The sequence below is a fragment of the Dipodomys ordii genome, unplaced genomic scaffold (assembly GCF_000151885.1).
Source record: "Dipodomys ordii isolate 6190 unplaced genomic scaffold, Dord_2.0 Scaffold27, whole genome shotgun sequence".
NCBI classification, from domain to species: domain Eukaryota; kingdom Metazoa; phylum Chordata; class Mammalia; order Rodentia; family Heteromyidae; genus Dipodomys; species Dipodomys ordii.
This window is the reverse complement of record NW_012267243.1, coordinates 4,585,396-4,596,470: the sequence shown is the minus strand read 5'-3', so window position 1 is coordinate 4,596,470 and position 11,075 is coordinate 4,585,396.

Below are 11,075 nucleotides of genomic sequence, written 5' to 3'. Positions count from 1 at the left end.
TTCCTCCCCTGAAGGCCCCCATCTACCCTGGCAGCAGAGGAGATGCTATTTTGGGAAACAGCAGCTGAGTAGGGAGGGTTGTTAATTGTTTGTCAAGCCCTTCTAGACTAGTCAGATCTCATGGAAAAAAAGAAAAAGAAAAAAAGACCCAAGCCATAGCTTTATTCTATTTTACTGTCTCATATGTGAGAGGGCACAGGACAAGGGTGCCCTTACGTCTTCAGGTGTATAAGCGTGCACACACACACACACACACACACACATACACACACACATACACATGCACACACACATACACACATACACACACACATACACACATACACACATACACATACACATGCACACACACATACACACATACACACACATGCACACACATGCACACATACACACACATGCACACATACACACACACATACACACATACATACACACACATACACACATACACACACACATACACACACATACACATGCACACACATACACACACATACACACACATACACACATACACACACATACATACACACATACATACACACACATACACACACACACAAACACACACATGCACACATACACACACATACACACACACATACATACACACACATACACACATGCACACATATACACACATACATACACACACAAACATACATACACGCATACATACACACACATACATACACATACACACACATGCACACATACACACACATACACACACATACATACACACACATACACACATACATACATACACACACATACATACACACACATACACACACATGCACACATACACACATGCACACATACACACATACACACATGCACATACACACATACACATACATACATACATACATACATACATATACACACATACATACATATACACACATACACACACATACATACACACACACACACTTGTTTTTTTTATAACAAATCTAATTATTTTCCACAATTAGAAACACATAAAACAAACATAATGTTGGTCCAGGCACCAATCAAGATAGTTTAAATGTCACACGTAAGACTCAAAAACAAAAGAAGCAAAAATAATCACAGGAATGCCCCATGATAACTAAGAAGAGACAACAGGGGCTCAGCCTTCCACTGCGACAACAGCATTTATTCAAACCACTGCCAGACTAAGCAGACCCAAGGCTCTGCCCGCCACCCCCCACGCTGACACACTTGACAACAATCCCACCCAGGCACACTGACTCAACATTCACGGTGACATAGACTCCAACGCGACACGGACAAACTCAAAAGCAAACAGAAAGTGACCCAGACTGAGGAAAAGCTCCTCGGGAGTCTGACCTCAGAGGCCCCTCATGACTTTGAAACTTTCTCAGCATTAGGTCAGCTTGTGACAGAAGTGGGGTGGGGTGGGGAGGAGGCCAGAAACTGGGAACCAAAATCTTACTTTTCTTAAAAGAGCAATGACACCAATCATAGTGGGTTATTTCATTCTTTCTTGCCAATTCTCCTATGGTGCTATTTTTTCTTCTGTGTACGCACTGAGTGCTAACCAATTGCCCTATTGGAGTTCCTACTTTTTCTTTTTCGTCTTTTCTCAATATGTAGTCCATTTAGCCTCCACCTCCTGATCCTCCGGCCACAACCTCCCAAGTATTGGAATTAGAGAAATGAACCAGTATCCCCCCCCCCCCCGGCTCCAACTTGACTTTTTTTTTTTTTTTTGGGTCCGGTCGTGGGCCTGAACTCTGGCCCTGGGCACTGTCCCTCAGCTCTTCAGCTCAAGGCTAGCGCTCTACCACTTGAGCCACAGCACCACTTCAGGCTTTTTTCTTTTTGCTTATGTGGTGCTGAGGAATCGAACCCAGGGCCTCAGGCATGCAAGGCAAGCGCTCTACCACTGAGCCACCTTCCAGCCCCATCCAACTTGACTTTTAAAAGACAACTTTAAAAACAAACAATATTTTTAGGTATTTTCTGGGAACATCAGAGGAATTTATTTCCTTTTGGTTTTTTGTTTGTTTGTTTGTTTTTTGCTTCTGGTGAAGAGAGGAGTGGGACTCAGAGAACCTCTTTAGTGTTTGTGGTAAGGCAAGGATATGAAAGTCTACCTGTTTTACAACCATTTGTCCTCAGAAATGCTCACAAACTGTCTTACAAATCTAGGTCTGCTAATCTATATGCTTGCTGCTGGTTAGACAACAGTTCTGAAACTTCCCTTTTACACTGGAGGGGAGCAGGTGTTGAGTGTTTGTGTAAGTAATTAATCATTCTACTTAGTCAAAATGAACATGAGATAGGTTAATGATTTGGGGGTTTTTGAGCTGAAGGAACATTCATTGAGATAAGCTAGCTGGGCACTCGGTGGATCATGCTTATAATCCTAGCTACTCAGGAGGCTGAGACCTGAGGATCATGGTTCAAAACTAGCCTGGGCAGGAAAGTCGGTGAGACTCTTATCTCCAATGACCAAGTAGGGCTGTGGCTCAAAGTGGTAGAGTGCTAGCCTTGAGTGGAAAAAGCTTATGGACAGCGCCAGGACCCTGAGTTCAAACCCCATAACTGACAGAAGAAGAAGAAAAAAAAAAGACAGAAAGAAAAAAAGAATTGAGATCAGCTGTGTGGATCTAAAATGGACCTAAACAATGTTCTATTGCCACAGCAGTTTGAATAGGAGAGAGGAGAGGGGCTAGCCTTTCCTTCTGGCTGAAAGATGTATCAGTTGCCTGTTCATGAAGTATCCTCACTAGAGTATCCCTGGTAGGAGCTACTTCCTACCCAGTAGGCTTTCACTAACCCACAGTCAATGTGATAAAGAAGAGTAGGCAAGCCACTACTTTCTCAGTAATAAAAATCACATATTCATAAATAGTATGGCCAAAGAAACAAACCACTGATCTAAAATCAACTCGGTTTATGTGGGAAACACCTTTTGTAGGGAAATGATATAACATAGGGTCATGAATGCTTATGATGAGGTAAGAGAAGGTATCCAAGGGGATATTTTTCTTAATACATTAATAGAGTGATTTAGGTGGTGGCATACTCTTTTTTTTATCCTCTGCTTGCCTGCATTTGAATGCTTTGGTTTCAGAATTGAAATTAATTACTGAGTAGATATTCAATAGTTATTCATTGACATACACATAGCAGTGTCAAGGTGGAGGAGTAGTATTGGGGAGGCAGGCACAAATAGATGCAAAGTCACAATTCCCAGCACCTTTTAATGTTACTGGGAAATAAATAAACCCTTAAAAAGATCAATGAATAATATGTGGGTAAATAAAATGCAAAGCAGAGAAATAAGGGTTAGCACAAGATAATAAGTTGTATTACGGTTCTAACAAATACTGGGTTATGAGAGTGAGGAGGGAGGGAGAGAGGAAGAGAATGAGAGAGTACATGTGAATGAACTATACACCAATGGGCATCAAAAGCTTTCTGGAAGAAGTAAGGTACAGAATTAGGGCAGGAGGCTAAAAGGTATTTTGTTGAGGAAATGAGATGATGATGATGATGATGATGATGGTGGTGGTGGTGGTGGTGGTGGTGGTGGTGTGTGTGTGTGTGTGTGTGTACTGGGCTTCTTATATGCTTGGGAATGGCTCTAACATTAAGAAACACTCTGAGCCCTAAGAGATAGACTGTTTTTGAGCAGAGGAAGAACTGGGGTTTGAATTCAACTCAGGCTTTGCTTTGCTAGCAGGTGCTTGACTTCTGAGCCATGACTTCATTCTTTTTTGTGATGCTTATTTTTTTGGGGGGTGGGGGTGTCTGGTCGTGGGGCCTGAACTCTGGGCCCTGTCCCTCAGCTCTTCAGCTCAAGGCTAGCGCTCTACCACTGGAGCCACAGCTCCACTTCCGGCTTTTTTCTTTTTGCTTATGTGATGCTGAGGAATCGAACCCAGGGCCTCATGCATACAAGGCAAGCACTGTACCACTGAGCCACCTTCTCAGCCCCTGATGCTTATTTTTTGAAATAAGATTTTATTTCCTGCCCTGGTGTAAGTTTGGGCCACGATCCATCTAATTTAGGCTTCCTGTCACAGCTAGGATAACAGGTGAGTACCATCGTGCCCAGCTCTTGGTTAGAAGTGGCCTCATGAACTTTTCTGCCCAGGGCTGGCAGTTTCAGGCTGGCAGAAAAAAAAGCTAGGTTTACAGGTGTGAGCCATAGGCACCTGGCTCTAAGTGATACACTTTTTGTTAGCTCTGCCTCGCTGAAAAAAAGCTTAGGGCATTTATGTTCCTCGGGTTAGTAAAAATACTGGAAGAGTTTGCCTGCATTTAGAGAAGCAGAATTTTACATCTGATTCTGAAACAATAAGCTAGAATACTCATTCTGTTAGCATAGTATAATCACTATAGAGGTAGTGGGGCTTGTACACAAAGCTCTCACTGAGCTTTTTTGCTTGTGACTGATACTCTACTATCTCCATTTCGGGGGGGGGGAGGGAGGGGGCGGTGGTTTTGTTTTTGCTGCTTCTTTGGAAATAAAGAGTCTGGAGGAGTTTTCTTCCTGGGCTGGCTGTGAACTTCACTTCTTAGATTTCAGCTTCCTGAGTATCTGGGATTAATCTAGGCATAAGCCACTGGTACCTGGCTACTGTAAAAATCCCTGATGCTTGTCTCTCCTATCAGAGACTCTGATTTTAAGTTATCTGGTAAAGCCTGGGTGTCTGGATGTTTAAAAGCTCCCAGGTGATTTAAATGTGCAACTATAGTTGAGGACTAGTCCCCAGTTTTATAAGGAAAGGATCACCTCACAATTTTTCCAGAGAACTGCCAGGCACCCAGCTGAGCTCCAGCTTTGTTCATGGCTCCTGGTAGTTCATCTTGACAATATATTGTGTGGTACTCTGGAGACTAGGCCAGAAAATTGGATTTTTGCCGTAAAGGTTATAGGAAGCCACTAAAGTTTTTTGTGTGGAAGAAAACAGCACATTAAAAATAAATGGTCTTGCAACTTCCAAGTGAACATTAGAAGAGAAAATAGACTCACCTAAAGAAACCCCCAAGAGAATGGTGTTAGCCAAGGAAGCGTTCTCTTTGAAATCCATTTGTATGTTTGTATTTTGAATTAAAATATGATATTGCAAAACTTTCTTCATCATTGTATCCAGATAAGTAGAATTTTGCTTCTGTAGCTCTGTTGCTTCTCAGTTTTAGAAAGAACTTTCAGGCTTGGAGTTGTGGCTCTATGGTAGAACATCTGCCTACCAGTGCAAGGCCCTGAGTTCAAACCTAATACTTCAAACATACAAAAAAATAGACCAATTGGACATTTTTACACTCTTTGATTTTTCTCTCTGACTCTACTACTGGCTTGTGTTTCGCTTCCTTTGTCTTCCTTTTCCTTTCCCTCTTCTCCAACCAAAGATGTTGTTACTTGTTACCAAAGATGTTACAAGATGTTTGTACATATTTGTATATTGAAGCTTCCCATCCCTGCCTTTTTTGTCAGTCTTGGGTCTTGAACTCAAGGCCTGGGTGATATCCCTGAGCTTTTTTGCGCAAGGCTAGCACTCTACCACTTTGAGCCACAGTGTCACTTCTAGTTTTCTGGGGGGTTAACTGGAGATAAAAGTCTCATGGACTTTCCTTGCCTGGGCTGGTTTTGAACTGCAATCCTCAGATCTCAGTGTCCTGAGTAGCTAGGAGTACAAGGGTGAGCCACCAGCGCCCAGCTCCTTTTTGTCCTCAAGGCAGTATTGTCCAATTGAAATACAATTAAGAGCTGCCACCAATGGCTCATACCTGTAATCCTAGCTATTCAGGAAGCTCAGATCTGGAGGACTGAGTTTTGAATCCAGCCTGGGCTGGAGGTATGGCTCAAGTGGTAGAGCAAGCTGAGCAAGCTTGAGGCCCTAAGTTCAAATCCTGGTACTAGGGAGGAAAACCTTGTTTTAGAAATTGGCTAAATTACTTCCAGTGATATATTTTATTTAACTCATCTAAAATTCCATTTCAACATGTAACCACTATAAGATTATTAATGAGATACTTTACATTTTCTTTTTGATACTAAATCTTTGAAACGTGTCCTGTAGCCAGGTATAATGATGTATCCCCTTGTAAAGCTTTCGGGAGGCTAAGACAGGAGAATTTTTAATTTGGGGCCAGCTAAACTACAAAGCTGTGTCTCAAGAAGGAGGAGGAGGAGAAGGAAAAGGAGAGGAAAAGGAGGAGGAGGAGAAGGAAGAGGAGGAGGAAGAGCAGGAGGAGGAGAGGAAAAGGAGGAGGAAGAGAGGAAAAGGAGGAGGAGGAAGAAGAGGAAGAGGAGGAGGAGGAGGAGGAGAAAAAGGAGAGGAAAAGGAGGAGGAGGAGGAGGAGGGAAAAAGGAAATAAATGTGTTGAATATTTTATATTTAGGGCACTTATCAGTTGGGATACTAGGTTTTCAAACTTCAAAAATACAACACAACTGTATTTCAGGGGGAAAAATGGTTCTGTTTTAATTCCTAAATTCAAATTGACTACAGTTCAAACCTCTTGCTTTGGTTGTCCTAGCCACATTTCATGTGCTCAGCAGTCACATGTGCTAGTGGCCACCATACTGAACAGCATAGGTTAGGGTTATATACAGTGCTGTTTTACCATTTTGGATTTATGAGGATGCTAGACTCATTTTAATGAGTTTGCTCAACTTTCTAAGGAATTTGATTCCTTGAGAATCTTAAGGGAGACAAAGTATGAAAAGGGCAATCATTAAGATATAAAATTTAAGCGGGGTGCCGGTGGCTCACACCTATAATCCTAGCTACTCTGGAGGCTGAGATCTGAGGATCACAGTTCTAAACCAGCTCAGGCAGGAAAGTCTGTGAGACTCATCTCCAATAAACCACCAGAAAACCAGAAGTGGCAGTGTGGCTCAAAGTGGTAGAGCACTTGCCTTGAGCTGAAGAGCTGAGGGAACAGTGCTCAGGCCCAGAGTTCAAGCCCCACGATTGACCAAAAAAAAAAAAAAAAGATACAAAATTTAGGACAAGAGAGTGATATTGTTCTAAGTAAGGGAAATGAGGAAAAGGGCAAAGGTTTTGGTGACAACCTCTAGTCAAAAGCTACATGAATATAAAGAATTCTGTAGAAGTCAAGCATCCAAGAGAAAAAAAAAGATGCAAAATAACATATGATAATCAAAAAGTGCCTTTCGGGGGCTGGGAAGGTGGCTCAGTGGTAGAGCGCTTGCCCTGCATACATGAGGACCTGGGTTTGATTCCTCAGCACCACATAAGCAGAAAAAGCTGGAAGTGGTAGAGCACTAGCCTTGAGTTGAAGAGCTGAGGAAAAAGTGCGTTCAGCCAGGCACCAGTGTCTCACACCTGTAATCCTAGCTACTCAGGAGGCTGAGATCTAAGGTTTACAGTTTGAAGCCAGCTGAGGTGGGGAAATCTGTTAGATTCTTATCTCCAATAAACTACTCAGAGAAAGCCAGAAGTGGCACTGTGGCTTACATGATAGGGCTCTAGCCTTGAGCACAAAGAGGCTTATGGATAGTGCCCAGGCCCTGAGTTCAAGACCCAGGATCAGAAAAACAAAAGTGACTTTGTCAATGCTTTGATAACCACGCTATCTAGTTCTCGTAGAACTATCACATCATAGGGAGATTTGAAATAAATTAAAGATTAGATAATGAATCCAGTTATTAACACTATAAATTACACTTATATAAACTATAATTACAGAGTGTGGGAGAAAAGACACTCATTATGTGGTTATTCAGATAAATAAATGTAAGGAAGAGGTGCATTATTATAGAAATGATGAGGTATTGTTCCTGAAACATAATAAAGAATATGTCTAATTCAATTTAATGACATGAAGTATTTCTCATCTGAGAGGATTAAAGTAGACCAAAAATTTTATATAGGTAATAGTTTTCTAATGAAATTAAATAACATAGATTTTAAAAAATTAACAAAATGTAAGTACATTGGGCTAGGGATCATTGGCTCACATTTATAATCTTAGTAACCTGGAGGCTGAGGTCTGATTACCGCAGCTCAAAGCCATCGAGGGTAGACAAATCTGTCAGATTGTATGGTTCGAGTGGTACCAGCCCTGAACAAAAAACAGGCAAGTGCACAAGACCCGTTTCAAGCGCGTGCACACGTGCATGCGCACGCACACACACACAAAACGAGTCTTTGTGGGTAGTAAGTGGGAGCATCCCAATTATTGCTGGAGGTTTTTGTCTCCTGGCTTTTTTCACTTTTTTCTCTCTACCTAGTTCAGGCCTTTATGACATAACCCTTAGCCTAACTGCTCATAAGGGTTTTACAATTAAAGGATCTCTGTGCACTACCTGCTCTAGAATCTACTCTGGTTTTCTTACTCGGCAAGTAGATTCCTGTGGCCCTGTCTTTTCATTGAGACATCCATGGCCCTTCCAGTGGAGCCCCAGCTTTGGTTTCTAAACTCTCCCACTTAACTTTTGGGTATGTGCCAAGAATACCTACCAAATGAGATATTCCTGCACCACATTTTGCCTTTTAAGAGATACATACATTAGTTGTACAAGGAAGCAGCATTCACCATGACATTTCCACATATGTATACAAAATAAATCCCAATCAAACTCATCTCTTCTCCTAACTTTTCTTTATCTCCACTTTCTTTCCTTTTTAAAATGAGTTCCACAAGTTTTCATTTCTCTATCTCCCACATGGAAATAAACTACTTTGACCACATTCATTCTCATTCATCTTTTCTCTGTTAGCCCTACCCACCTGCTCCTGCCGGTACCAGCTCCCTTACTCCCTGCCAACTATTTTGGCAGTTAAGTTCCATTTAACTTTCCAGTCATTATTTTTATGTATATATTAATTTTACCAAAGGGTTTCATCATGGCATTTCAGATATACAAATATTATATATTTAATCAGAATCACCTCCATTGTTTTCTTTCCATGTCTCCCCAGCCCCTTTTATCAACAGTTGTGAGATTCCCTATGCCATCTTCATATGTAGTTGCAAAGTACTTAGTTACTCAGACAAGGTGCTGATGGCTCATACCTATAATCCTAGCTACTCAGGAGGCTGAGATCCGAAGATTGTGGTTCAAAGCCACATAGGAAAGTCTGTGACAGACTCATTGCCAGAAAGAGGGGGGTTCTGCTATGGCTTAAAGTGGTAGAGCACTAGCTTTGAGCAAAAAGAGCTCAAGGACATTAACCAGGCCCTGAGTTCAAGCCCCACAACACACACACACACACACACACACACACACACACACAGAGTTATTTACCCTACATATTTCTTTTTCTTGCTGTGTTGCTCAGAACTTATGGGATTCTACCTCAGGGATTTTCATCTTCTTTGTTCAAACCTTCTCTATCCTCTAGCACAAAGTTCTTGTGTGTACCAATGTGCTCTAATAACTAACATATAGATTACTTACTGTATGCCAGGCGCTGCACTAACAATTCTATATGTATTATCTTGTTTTGTCTTATGAAAAACTCTAAGACACAGGTAAGGCAAGGGAGATGAAATCTTTCCAAAGGGCACAGAGCCAGAACTGGAGCTAGGATCTGAATTCTGTGTGCTTAAACACTCCTGTGGCTAAAAGCTCTCAAAGAAAGAGAAAATAGAAGAAAACATTATTCAACTTACATTTGTTTTGTGTTTATTCTTGTAATTATTTTATCTGCTTTTGTATGTGGGCTGAAAATTTCTAGAGGGTAAAAATTCTAGTCTCATAGACGATGTTTGAGTTTCCAGCTACAACTGTTGGCAAAGGTAATGTTACTGAACCATCACATCTTCAAAGGTTTCATGATTGTGAACTGGCCAGGATCAAGCCCACTTTTCACGAATATTCCTCCTAAACAAATACATAGCTTGACCAACTGTTCTCCATGGACTCCAAGAAAGCTGTGCTTCATTTTACTATTCAGATTGAAGCTGGGAGTTTTCATTTCTTTTCTGCATAATGAAGTAGACGTTTAAGTGACTTGTCCCTTTTAGAGTTGAAACTACAAGTCCCAGAGGTTATTCACTTATTTTCAGGGTGGTACTTGATATTGAACTCAGTGGTTCCCAGTCTGGCACTCTACTTGAGCTAAGCTTTCTGAAGCTGGAGAAGGCCTTGAATCTCAATCCTACATCTCTACCTTCTAAGTAGTACAGGCTTGAGCCATCTGCCTGCCTGGATCCTGAGATTATATAGGGAGTCATCAGGAAGGTCTGTGGTGGAGCTGTAGTGGTACTAATTAGGATGACTATCATCCTAGTTCAGGACCCTATACAATCCTATTGCCTAAGATCCTGTATTTATAAAGATCAGTGATGTACTACATTGTTGACCAATTAGAAAATTCTAGAACACTTCTACAGTTTTACCTTGACACAAAATAAAATTATGCCATCATTATGGGAGTTCATGACTTCTCTATTTGTATTTTCAGAACTTGTTAGGTTTTCCCAAGAGTTACCAGTCAGTGACTGTTAAGGAGTGTATTACCAAGGACCAGGAACCTGTGGTTCATGCTTATTATCTTAGCTACTCAGAAGCTGAGATCTGAGATTCTCGTTCAAAGCCACTTCCAGGCAGGGAAGTCCCTCATTAACCAACTACCACAAAGTCAAAAGTGGAGCTGCTCAAGTGGTAGAACACCTGGCTTGAGCAGCAGAGTGGGCACCCAGGCCCTGCGTTCAAGCCACAGGACTGGCACTAAAGAAATAACAAAAAAAATCACCGTGGAGAAACATGTTAAAAACCTTCCATTTAAACCGTGTAGCAGCATCTGGGCTTGTTCTAGAATCTAGAAGACAAAGAGATGCCTGCCTTGGGTGAGAACCAACAACCTTGTACCTAGTCCCAATTCCTCAAAAGGACAAAAACCTCAACATTTCTGGAACCTCTTTCGAAACAACAGGATTCGACTAGTCAGATGCTAAGAGTGTGGGTGACTCCAGTAGGCAAAGGGGTTAATCACAAAATAACACTGCCAAATGCCCGGCAGTAATACTGTTTTCTACCCAGGGGCGTCCCTGGCCTTGTACTGCCGACGCCTCCAGTGCTGCCGTGGCTGGCCAGGAGTAGAGGCCTAGACTGGGTGGGAAGGGGGGGG